We start from the raw sequence: 13,234 nt of genomic DNA, 5'->3' as shown, positions 1-13,234 counted from the left end.
AACAGCTAACTGATCATTTGTATTTCATTTTTTCCCTGTAATTAGACAGTATAAAGCAATCCTACTTCCATCGGGAAGATTGTAGCTCAACAGTAAAGCACTGTCTTGTAAGCATAAGACCTAGATTTGATCTCTAGCAATACCAAAAAAAAACTACCTAAACAATTTAAAAAGCAGCACTTCTGGATATAATTTATAGAGATAGTAGTAATTTCATGAAATATAGCACTGCAATTAAAAAACTGGCTATATATTTTTTACTAAGGTTTATTTTATTTAGATTTAAGTGACCACATAGTTTTCTGGTTATCATAATGGATTTTGCATAATTAGATCCTTACCCAATTTAGTCTCTGCTCTTTTCTCTTTTTTGGTAATTAGGAAAGCAAATATTCCATATTGTAGAAGCTAGTACTTTACCACTGATATTTCCATTCTTTGTATTTTTCTTTAATTATTAAATAGGGTTTACCTTTTTAAATGGATTAGAACAATTTTGTGAAATTTCATACATCAGTATGTCTTTTTAAAGTTTCTCAGTGAAACGCGACATTATCTATAGATGTAAGTTTAATGTATCGAATGAGGGAGAAAAATGTCATGAATAACACTTTCTGATTTTTTCATAACCATAGAAAGTGCATTCTAAAATATGACTTTTTCCTATTTTGTCATTGCAATTTTTTGATATTAAGCACAATGATTTACAATGCTATTAAGTTACAGTACGCATGAATACGATATTTCCGCACTGTAGCCTCCACCCGCCCCACCCCCTTCCCAAACCTCTTCCCCTCACCCCGTGTTAGGCTGGTTCTGTAGACCAGTTCTCAAGTTCTGCTGCCTTTGCCATGTGTTGGTCCCTTAGTTCTTTATATCTTAGGCATAAGACACTTCTCTCTGCCCCCTCCCTCTGAGAGACTTCACTCGGCATGATACTAGCCTGATTCATTCACGTGGCAGGAGCTTGCCTGATTTCGCCTTTTCTTTCAGCCCAGCAGTATCCCATCATGTACACTTACCACATCTTCTCATTCCAGGCATCTGCTCTTGGTTTTGAGATACCATATCTTCCTTTTCCTTTAAAAAAACACTTTCTGACATCTATGCTACGTTTTCCACTCAATAGCTAGCATCTATGTTCATTCACTACGGATAGTAATAACCTTATGAGTTGTATATAAATTAATTTGATGAGGACAGTCATATTCAGTGTTTGTGTAGTGCCCTTTTGATTTGTTTATTAGAATATGTTGATGAAAGAAAACAACCAAATCTATGCTCTTGTTGTTTTACCATCATGAAGCTAGAAACTCCCATGTACCAGATTGTCAAGTACTGAGCCGCACTGATAGGGTTGAAATCTTCTCGAGTACCCCATGAACCCCATGGGTCGGAAGCATTTCCTGTGGGAGCAGAGGATGCATGAAGGCATAGATGGAGTAGAGTAGATCCCAACTCCTCTCGCTCCCAACTCACTCAGAGTTTCTGTGTGTCAGTCAGCTAAGGAAATGTTATATTTGTATTGCGTAGAAGAAGCAATAAAAATAGGGCAGTTGTAATTTTCTTCACACCAAGAAAATTGTGAATGTTTCCACATATGTTAGCAAGCCAGTGCATGAGCAGAAGACACAATATTGCAAATTCTCCTAGAGGAGGCTCTGCACAGTTGATTCATCAGATGGTGAATCAAATGTACAAATGTACAAATCATCATTCTGTGCATCTTTTGTCTAGACTAATCGTTTCTTATTTATTGTGAGTTACCAGGTCTTGTGTCTATCACATTTCAAAGTCATTTTAATAGATTTCATGAAATTAATAGCTGATTACTGAAGAAAATTTAGAAACTTAAAAATTAATATACTAATGTTAAAACTAACCTTTTCTTAATGCAAAAAAAACACCGTGAAGAATAAAATGCAACTATCACTTCCAGTTCCAATAATAAAATTCATTTTGTTTTTTTTGAGATTTATCATGTACAACATTTGAAAACTTATTAACCAATGGTTGTTTAAGATATCAATGGGGACACAGTTTATTTGCTACATGATATTTCACCCAATGACTAACCAGTCATGTCAGGTCATCATCCCAAGTGACAAACTGAAGAGTTACAGGCAGGACAACATAACAATCTATCTCATTTAATCAAACCTGTGTGTTAACTTCCTAGACTTTCATAAACAAAATTAGTGATGCACCATTTTCCTTACTAAAATCACCATATAAGTGGTTCGAGATTCCTTTCAGAGTGAAACATGATCTCAAAGTATGTGTGAATCAGTAATTGGTGTACTTAAGATTCAAGACCTCACAATTAAACATTTAAACATATTTATTCCTGTGCTTTTGTTTTAACTTTTAATGAATGGTATGTTTTTGATAATATTACTATCAAAATTTTATCATTTTCTCAGAGTGTGGCCCCAAAACAAGCAAAAATGTTAACCAGATTATATCATCTTCAATTCCCAGAAAATGTAGATCCATCTCTAAGATCAGTCAACATATTTTAAATGTTTTATCCCTAGAAAACAATGTTATCGATGGAAATCATCTTGCAAATTGTAAAAGTATTAAATCTTCTTGAGACAATCTATATAAAACATGACAAGTGGGAGGAGAGAAAAACATGACAAGTTGTCAACTTATATTGTTGATGGATAATACTTCATTGGCTTCTTCCAGTTCCCATTTTTTCTTTTCCATACTCTAGTGATCAATCACAGAACGTTTGTCTCAGGAATATGACTGTGTCAAGCCAGTCAGACGGGCACCTTCGACCTCTGACCAATGGGAGTTGGCGGGGATCTGTAGAGAGAATGAGACAGACCCATAAGGAGACTGTCAAAAACACATGGAGTTAGCTGACAGGCTGACCACTTACTAGACACAATATGGAACCCCAACCTGAGTCCCAAGTTAGGAGCCGTTGTTTAAGTTGATAGAGACATTAAGGGCAGTGAGTAAGCGCCTCAAAATTCAGGAAGTACATGAGAAACAGAGGCAGGGTCTGTCACATAGCCAATCAGCAGTCACCCGAAAGTATGTACAGGATGATTTCCTCTTCTATTTTAACCCTGTATATTTTATTTTAACCCTGTACATTTCAAAGACCCTAAACTTTTCTTCTATTCTTCCCTGGATGCATTTCTCCTTCCTGGTTTATCTAGTCTATTCTTTCCTGGCTACATTTTTGCTTGCCCAATTATATTCTAAAAGACCTAAACTGTTTTGCCCAGGGGATTATGCCAACATTAGGGGTTTTGTTTAGGGGGATTTCCCACTGCATATGTTAGCAAATATTTTAGCAAAGAAAATAGAAACATCATGTTGAAAAACATCCTTCATTGAGAAATAAACAGTTCCCTGACATCAAGAAATTAGTCTCCAATTCTCCCACTGCAGGGAAGAGACAACAAGAATGCATCCCCGCCATCAGAGGTCTGGAGTCCTGGGCTGCCTCTCACTCTCAGAGCTAATAGCCTGCTTGAGCTGGGGCACTCAGAAGCAAGCAGAACAACGTGCCTTGCACAGCATTGCGCTTCTTTCAGTGAAATTCATGGGATCCTCAGATTATCCTCCAATTCTCCTAGAAACCAGGTAAAATATTGTGCTCTTCCCCCTCCACATTCTCTAACATTTTTCCATTTAGCAATGTTATTGCCGGGTCATTTCTGGCTCTATGTGCAGGGTTGATAATTTCATTGGTCCAGACCCTTCAGATGCTTGTTTCACATCTACTTTGTCAGAGTCTGGCACTAACCTACTAGTTTTAGGATACGGAGGCAATGGGATGTCATTTGTTACACCGTAACCACAATAACGAAGTATACGCTGATAATGTCTACAGAATTGATTCCTGAAGTTGTTTGCTCTGATAGGAAACACCTGCATCATACATCCATGGAATCTTTGTTGTGCTGTTTGCGTCCCTTGAGTGAATTACCTCGCTTCCCCGGATACGGTGCTGGCAGATGCTGGCATTCTGGCCGTGGGTATAGTGAGTAACATGGCGTGCCTGAAATAGTAACAGTATTGTCGAGCATGATCCTAAATTACAAAAGTAAAAATAAGTCTAACCAACTGAAATTAAATATGAATAAATTAACTAAGTCAGAGGAATAATTTTATCAGCCTCCATTAGTATGTTCTCTTCAGTCTATCCTTAAGCACCAGGTAAAAACCTACAGCATCATCTCCAGTATTACCTCCCTGATCTCTCTGCATGTGCTTTTACTTCGAATTAATGAACCAGCTCCCAAATTATTATTGCTTACTGATAATCCTTTCTCGCCAGGTCCCCTTCCCTTCTGTATCCACACAGACACTGCCACCCTCAACCCTGCTGTTTGTGTAAGAAATTTAGTCTTGTGTTCATGTGTCTGACATTTATTAAATTATCACTAATAAAAATAATAATACCCTATGCCATTTATATTTGATTCTTTTTGTAGACACTTCCTCATATTAGCGGCATTAAAACTCACCTATTATGTTGAAATTAAAAGATCAAAAAATGTAATTTTTGGAGTATGCTGAAATCACAAATTCTCTTTCCTTCTGTATGCTTGTAGCAAGACTTTATGCTTCTAGCAAGACATGGGCGTGGTGCTTTTTATCTGAACCACTTAAAACACCTCTACTATTCTCCTGTGCTAGTTTAACATCTTCAGAAATCAGTATTATTGAAAAAAAAAAAGGACAAAAATCCTACCTCTTGCCAATGAACAGCATTAAAGTAACTGTTCACTCCCAGTGTTACCTATTCTAATCTGGAAAAAACACTCGTGTCTAGAAATTGCTTAGCAGACTTGATTATATATTTGATTTTTAAATCTTCTTTTCTCACACAAAGACCTTCTCAAAGGAAATTTTAAGCAAAAATAATTAAAGGTAGGTGACAAAGACAAACACTAAATTTAAATCAATTTGTTAATAAGTTTCATTCTATGCTATGGCATGTAATCCTTGTCAGTAAATTTGTTCAGTGATGTGTCCCACTGGGCGGGCCAGAACACATAATTTTTCCATCTCGATTGCCCTGAACTTTATCTAATGTGCATTGACTTTGAGTGTTTCTTCTTCTAAATAATCATTCACAACCTTTTTTTTTACTCCATAGACCTGAGTTTATTCTCATTAATATCTTGTAACCAATAAGTTGTAACCAGTTTTCTACAGAATTATGAGAGTTTTCCAAGGGCTGCAAAGTTGGGGTTTTAGTCTGGTTTCTGTTCCCAGAATAGCAAGTTCCCCCCGTCCCCAGCACCATTCAGAAAAATTAAGGAATAACTCATGGGTACCACAAGTTGTGAACCCCAAATAAACAAACCTCACACTTTCAAATAAAAATTATAAAGGATGTGAGCTTAAAGTTGATGTGTGGAAATTAGGAATGTCAGCTTCCTTCCTTCATCCATTTACATAACACACTGCTCAGTGAGATCCTGTGTGCAGAAAACTCTGGGCTTTTGATAGGACAAATATTCTTTGCTGGCCCCCAGGGTATCTGAAAAATGCCCCCTGGGTGGCACTGTCATTGTCACTGTCACTGTCATCCCATTGTTCATCAATTTCCTCGAGGAGGCACCAGTAATGTCTTCATTTGTCCTAGCCCTGAGATTTTAGCATGTGCCACATTGGAGGCTCTTTCAGGGTCAGGGGAAGGAGCCCCATCATTGTTACTGGGTTTGGGCATATCAAATACATCACGGGGAGCTTGCCAGACTCTTCTGTGTGGGCAGGATACTCTTGGTAGCCTGCCGGGTTCTCCAAGAGTGAGAACTAGACAATAAGAGGTCAGTGCTTCTGGGAGCTTGGTTTTATAGTCTCTGGGTCTTGTTCGTTGATGGGATTACACAGCACTGGGTGCAGTTGGTGTGTGTAACTGCCTAGCTACTGGAAGATGGGGAATCTGGGTGGAGGAGGTCCAGTCCCAATCCAAGCAGCCTTGGAGATCTTAGCCCTGGGTCCAGCACACCTAGGTTCCTCTGCTGGTTCTTCATGCCTGAGGCTCGTCCGAGCGTGTGGAGAGTGGTCTTAAGCATGGCTGTGGCTGGTTCCAGAGGTCTTCAGCTACCAGGGCTCTGCTCGGGGCAAGGAGGGAAACTCAACCCACTCCCCTCTAAGGGGCTCCAGTGAGGACAGCCAGGCAGGGGGCAGAAGACTCTGTGTTGTTCTCTTCTGGGAGCCTGGTTTTATAGTCTCTGGATCTTGGTAGTTGATGGAATTACATGGCTCCGGGGGCAGTTGGTGGGTGTGATGCCTACCTACTGGAAGATGAGGGATTTTGGTGGAGGAGACCCAGTTCCAATCCGAGCACTAAGAAAAGTATTTCTACGGGTTGGAGCAATAGCTCAGTAGGTGTGAATTTGCCTTGTGTGCGGCTTACTAGCGTTCTATCCATGGCATCCCAGATGGTTCCCTGAGCATGCCAGAAATAATTCCTGAGTACAGAGCCAGGAATAACCCCTGAGAACTTCTGGGTGCACCCTTACACAAAACAAAACAAACCAAAAAAAGCAGAAGTTTTTCTATTTTTGTGCAATTAGCCAAAGCCCATTGTACTGATACAAGGACATGAGCAAGGACTAAATCTCAAGAATTAGTTCCCTGCTGTTTATACTGAAAACTTCATCAATTCATAGCTTACACACTTGGTATCCAGGGTGGCACGGAGCAGAACCCAGGTCCACAGTGATCTCATGCAACTGGAAACAATGGGCTATCATTCCTCTGGGTTAGAGAAGATGTTTGCAAACACTGCATAGAGGCGAGAGGGAGAGGATTTCTGTCTCAGTCCTAGGCAGATTGTATTTCTTTCCCTCAGTTCCTGCAACCAGAAGCCTACATGTAAGGCATTTGCCTTTCCTTTCACCCACAAAGACCAGCGATAACATCTAAGATGAAGCAGTTAAGCTTTGGATGAGATGAGTAGTAAGACAGCTCTCTCTGTCCCGAAACCCTTGTGGTGCTTTTAGGTCAGGATTAATCAAGAGAAATAGTAAAAAATAGTAAAAATAGTTTTAAAAAAAAGTAAAAATTCTTCTAAACTGTAGAGTTGCAGTTTAGAAGAATTAAGAAGTCATCAAATAAGATTAAGTTTCCTTGCACCTTTAAAATGTTTCAAAATGAAGTATTTTTGAGAGCTAATAGAAAAAGTATATTTCATTGATCTAGAGAGTTGTCTGACTTCTTGTTATAACAATGTGGTCACTCTGGGACTGTTCCATAGTTCATTTAGTTGCCAATTTAAATTTTTTAACATTTGAGCCTTGATACACAAATCAACTAAATTTCAAACCTTTAGTACTATTTGTTTCCATCAAATATATATCAGAGCAACAATGATACAGCTATTTTCTTAGGATGAAGTTTAAGTCAGTAAAATACAAAAGGAAAGTGTGCAATGTTAGTGCACAGCTGTTATTTAAACCAAGCAAAAAAAAATCACATTAACAGTCAGAACATTTTTACATCTAAAAATGGCTCAAAGATAAATTTAAACACTTCTTTAAATACTCTTGCCTTTCAAAGTGATAAAAGCCTAAACAAATGAAAATTTAAAAGAGTATGGAGTCAGAATATAGACATATACCACAAACCCTCAATTTCCATTTGTAAATAAAATATTCAATAACATTTAACTTAAACATATACAATGAAATTTTTAAAAACTCAGCTCAGGTGCTTGGAGGGCCTGCTTGGGATGAGAGATGGGTGCTTAATGTAGACTATAGACCAAACATTATGGTCACTCAATACCTCTATTGCTAACCACAACACCCAAAAGGAGAGAGAGAACAAAAGAGAATGCCCTGCCATAAAGGTAGTGTGGGGTGGGGTTGGTGGGAGGGATACTCGGATCATTGGTGGTAGAGAATGGGCAGTGTTGGAGGGATGGGTACTCGATCATTGTATGACTGAAATGTAAGCACAAAAGTTTGTCTGTAACTGTACCTCACGGTGATTCATTAAAACACACACACACACACACACACACACATACACCTCAGTTCAGTTCTTCAGCTAAATTTCTAAACAAAATCTTAATATCTATAATAATATTTATTCTCAAATGATTGAAACTAAATGCATACTTAATTAGAGTACAAGACATACTTCGATGCCCATGATCTAGATGACATCAGTTAAGCAATTCATTGGAAGATTTTAGTCTTTTACTATTTAACATTTGAGGTTTATTCCCAGAATCAATAGAATATCAGAGTTCCTATCTACCTTTTCGGAGAGAAGTGAATTAACACTTTGATACCCTCAACAACCCGAAGAATTCTGCCAACCTCCCTCTAACTCACAACTTACCTAACAAGACTCTAGAACCAATTAAAAATTATTTGTTTCTCCCATGCAACTCTGGAATGAGGAGGATTGCTGCAGACCTGCCCAGTTCCTCTCAATGCAAACGCACACACACACACACAAACACACACACACACGTGCACGTGCACTAATGCATGCACACATGCACGCAGCAACAAACATATAACCAATCATACACACATACACACACACACACACACACATACATACATTCCTCTGTGCACCTGTACCTCCCCCAAGTCACAGGACAAACATGCCCCCCACTCTGAATTCCACACACTTCTGGATGCTATTTGTAAATATTTTATTGTTCTAACTTGTTTAAGCTCCAGTATTTATAATACTGTCAATGTTGATATTTCAACAACATCTTTACTGCTATGGTATCAGTACCCTCTATGACCCTAGGTTCCCTCATGCCCGCCTGCCCCTCTCAGCACACTCAGTTCCATAGTCGACTTTCAGAGTCTGTAATATTGTAAATAAAATATTCAATAACATTTAACTTAAACATATACAATGAAATTTTTTAAAAACTGTAAAACTTTATAAACTGGTCATTTATTTTTACCTATGTTTCTTTATCTTCCACATGGGAGAGAGATCTTTCTGTACGTCTCTTTCCCTCTGACTGAACCTAAACCCTTGAGTCCCATCCATATAGCAGTGAATTGGGGGATTTCATTGTTTCTTATAACTTAGTAGTTTTTCACTGTGTATCTAGACCACAAATTTTTATTCACTCACCTGTTGTTAGGCATTTGGGTGCTTTCCAAATCTTGATGATTATGAATAGTGTTTCAAAATATATAGGTGAGTAAATATATTTTCAAATTAATCTTATTGGGCCTTGGGGGTCAATGTCAAGAAATTGAATCACTTGATCCTATGAAAGCTCTCTTCTTAACTTTTTGAGAAGTCCCATACTCCTTTCCATCAATCCAGACTTGATTGGATTGATGGAAAGGAGTAAATGAGAGGTTGTTTTCACCCATACCCCATTAACACAGGTTATTTCTACTCTTTTGATGTGTGCCAAACTAATTGCCGTAAGGAAATATCCCATTATTGCTTTGATTTGTAGTTTCCTGATGATAAGTGATAAAGACCTCTTTAAAAATACATATAGCCATCTGAATGCCCTCTTTGAATAAATCCCTATCAGTTGCTCTCCCCGTTTTTCAACTAATTTGAAAATTAGTTGTTTGTTAAGTTTTGAAAGTGTTTTTAAAAATCTTATAAATTTGTTATGTCCTTTGCCAGAATGTGGTTAGTAAATGTTTTCTTTCAGTAAGCTTTCTTTCTTTCTAGCTATCATTCTTCCACAGTACAGAAGCATCTTAATTTTACATCATCCCCTTTTTTATGTTTGCTTCTGTTTTCTTGACCAATGGCATTAAATCTGTGAAGATGTCTCTGGAGGTCAATATCATGCTCAGCTTCTCATGTTTTCCTTATGTGGTTCATGGGATCTAATATCAACCTCATTAATCCATTTGAATTAACCTTTCTTTGGTATGAAAAATGAACCTAGATTAATTTTCCTGCATATGGTTTACTAATTTTCCCAATATAATTTGTTGAAAAGGCTTCCCTTGATCCACTAATTAAAGGCAACAATATAAATCTCATTGCCTTAGATTGTTTTCTTTTTTCTACACATTTAGCATAGCACATGGTTCCCAACATCCCATATGGCTCCCCAAGTCCACCAGGAGTGACCCTGAGCCCAGAACCAAAAGCAATCTCTGGGCACCACAGGCTGTGGCCCCAAATAAAACAAGTACATACCTACATGATAGTTAACACAGATTTTTTAAATGTTACCTCTTCTAAAACAAAAAATATTAAATCAATCTTACTTGCTAAAAAATAATTAATGGCCTTGGATTTTTTACATTTTTCCAAACTAGCCATTTTCCCTAAAAGTCCAACATAAATAATCAGAAATTCTTTACTTTCTGCAAATATTGGAACCATATTGCTTGTAAAAACACATTTTAAAAAGTTATACAAACCAATAAGACAACACCTTAATTCAAGGTGTCGCTTCATATTTATTTATGATTCCTTCAATTGACAAAATATCCCACATGTATATAAATCCTGAAAGACAGACATGCAGGCAAAAAGCACTAAATGGGTTCCACAGCCCCAGCACAAGTGAAAAGAAAAACAGGGAGATATAATTTCATCACCTCAAAAACAGAGTTGTCCCTATCCCAAGAGACACAACTCTTCATGGACTTAAGGTTATGATCTGGAAAACCCTGGACTGCCTCTGAATATTCTCGTATCTCCTGAAGAACAGCTTTCCAGAACAAATCTGATCGAGTTAGTCAAAGGACCAACTGCTACCTCCCAAAGGGAATTAGCATCATCCTTGCCAGGGGTGAGAGTAAGTTGGGTCACTTACTACTTGGAATCCACACAGGGATGCAAGAAAAGTTCAGCTTAGAGAGCTCCGAGATGCACTTCCGAAGCCCTTGGAGTTCATCAGGCTATTGGGTTAAACTTCAAAAACTGTCACTGTATACTTTTTAGATAGTCTTTAAATGTATCTTTACAGCAATAGCATTACCATATGCCAAAGACTTATTAAACTCATTGACTTAGGGACCTATTACTATATTGTTATCAGTTCAAAACCGATCATTAAAAATCTACCTCTCTGGCTGGAGGGATAGTACAGCAGGTAGGGCATTTGCCTTGCATGCAGCTGATCCGTGTTCCATTCCCAGCATCCCCTGAGCACCGCCAGGAGTAATTCCTGAGAGCAGATCCAGGAGTAACCCCTGTGCATTGCTGGGTGTGACCCAAAAAGAAAAAAAAACCTACCTCTCTCACATGTATTTTCATATATCTTATCCTAAAGTTTGTTTCCAAAGAAAAATAAATTTTTCTACTAAATTAAACTGTGCAGACTTCCATATAACTTTGCTTAGTCCAGTACTTGGAATCAATAATAAACAGTGACTTGAACTATGCATATGCCCTGGGCTTTCAACCCTTGTGTTATTTAAAGAAAAAAACACCCACATTCTTTGCTATATTTCTACACGAAGAATAGCTCTTCTGCATAATTTTGCTGCTGCCTTAGCATCTGTCTCAACTCCCCTCTTTTTGGAATCCTAACAGAATCTCTAAATATTTCAATAGCGCAATGTGCAGATGTCTGTACCTGTGAGTTCCCGCTGCCTCACACATGCACGTCTCCACCTTTATTCCTTCCCTGCTGGTGTTCCATTGCTTCCAGGAAATCACAGCAAGAGACTGACATCCAGGCCTCAGCTTCATTGCCAACTAACCTTAGCGCTGGCTAGGGGCTAGTAATCAAGTTCCCTTGCTTTTGCATTCTCGTGTGTGGACCTGATCTCTCTGCAATTGGGGATCTGAAACTCGGGAACATCTCCTGTCCCCAACTTCAGCACCTTCTTTGGGGAGCTAAGGGTCTAGTAGGAGGTTCTTCCCCCAGTAAAAAGAGGCGTCTGCATTGCCCCAAAACAATAGCCCTATGTTCCCGGAGAGAGGGATCCCATGCACTATGGCTCATACAACAGAAATTGATTGTCCAATTTATACTTCAATCAATTCAAATCATTATAGATGGTTCCTGGAGAACTTACCTGACTGAGGAGTTGTGATTGAGAGCTAGAGAAAAACCATGGTAAGACAATTAGTCTTAGCAGTGAAAAATAAGGACACGGGGTGAAATGCAAGAGATGTCCTGAAATGCAGAGTTGAATCTACAGTACAGTATCCCTAAGCTCGCCCACACTCAAGTCTGTCAGAATAAACGGAAAGCACCATGACCCATTTGGGGGAGGGTTCAAAGGTCAAATGTAAGGCACTGTCAGTAACAAAAAATATATCACCTGCACTTAATGAATAACATTAAACATAGAAATCATCTACAAGCCTGGAAGCTTGATCTAAGTTAGGAGAAGAGTTTGTCCTGGCTCCTGGATATTTAATGAATTCAAGCTCTAAAAAAAACTTTTCCATATTTATGATATTATGTTTTTTTTAGCTCCTTTGCCTGATTGCCTTTTAAAAAATGTTTAGTCCCAAAATAATTTAAGTAAATTCTTTGGACTTTTTTTTGTTTGTTTTGACATTCTCCTTTTGCAGCTGCAGTACTGAATTGTCTCCGCTGGCTGACGGTGTCTAAATGGCATGTTCTACACAGCAGGGCCCTCTCCAGATTCTGTTAACTGCTCCGCTGAAATATTAAATTTACATGAGGTCATAGTTAACATGAAGGCAGAAGAGGTACCACTTCTCAGTAGGACAGGAAAAATCTCAGGTCTTCAGAAGCAGTCTTTATTTAAAGCAATGTTAGATCAGATAATATAAGCCTTGAATCTTTGTTTTTAAAAAAAAAATTTAGACCATTTACCCTTAGTTGTTACGTTTGTAAGTTACTTTATTAGTCAGGCATAAGACTTAAAATTCATTTTATTCCAGTCATTTGTGTAAAAAAACAAAATGTAAAACTTAAATCCAAAATTCCAAGGAAACATATGTAAGCTGTCTTTTCATAAATCTAAGAGCCTTGATATAAATAGAAAATTTTAGTTTCTTGCCCAGTTGTGAGAAATTGTGGCATCATGTAGGCACAGACTAAACTATGTTTGTTTGGAACAGAACCACATTAATTTTTAAATTCTTTTACTTGCTTCTATGACTGGGAGCCTTCCCCCCAAAATGTTAAGCCACCATTGATCCTTAGTCCTGTAGAATTCACTTTTTTGTTATTAAAAAAACAGAGTTAATTCAGTCAATTTGCAAATTATTCTGCTAAATCTTTGCTACTTGGATTGCTTTCGAGTAACAATAGTTAAGAATGCAACATTCTCTCCTATATGCTCTATCTTACTAA

The 13,234-nt window shown here is 38.0% G+C and overlaps 1 pseudogene; it reads right to left on the bottom strand.

Annotated features, from left to right (window-relative positions):
* Window positions 1-13,234, bottom strand: part of LOC130019335 (craniofacial development protein 2-like) — a 37,064-nt pseudogene that overhangs the window by 12,971 nt on the left and 10,859 nt on the right.

The sequence above is a fragment of the Sorex fumeus genome, unplaced genomic scaffold, assembly GCF_029834395.1.
Source record: "Sorex fumeus unplaced genomic scaffold, SorFum_2.1 ptg000008l, whole genome shotgun sequence".
NCBI classification, from domain to species: Eukaryota; Metazoa; Chordata; class Mammalia; order Eulipotyphla; family Soricidae; genus Sorex; species Sorex fumeus.
Note: the sequence above shows the minus strand (reverse complement) of the source record. Positions and strands in the feature narration are given on the sequence as shown.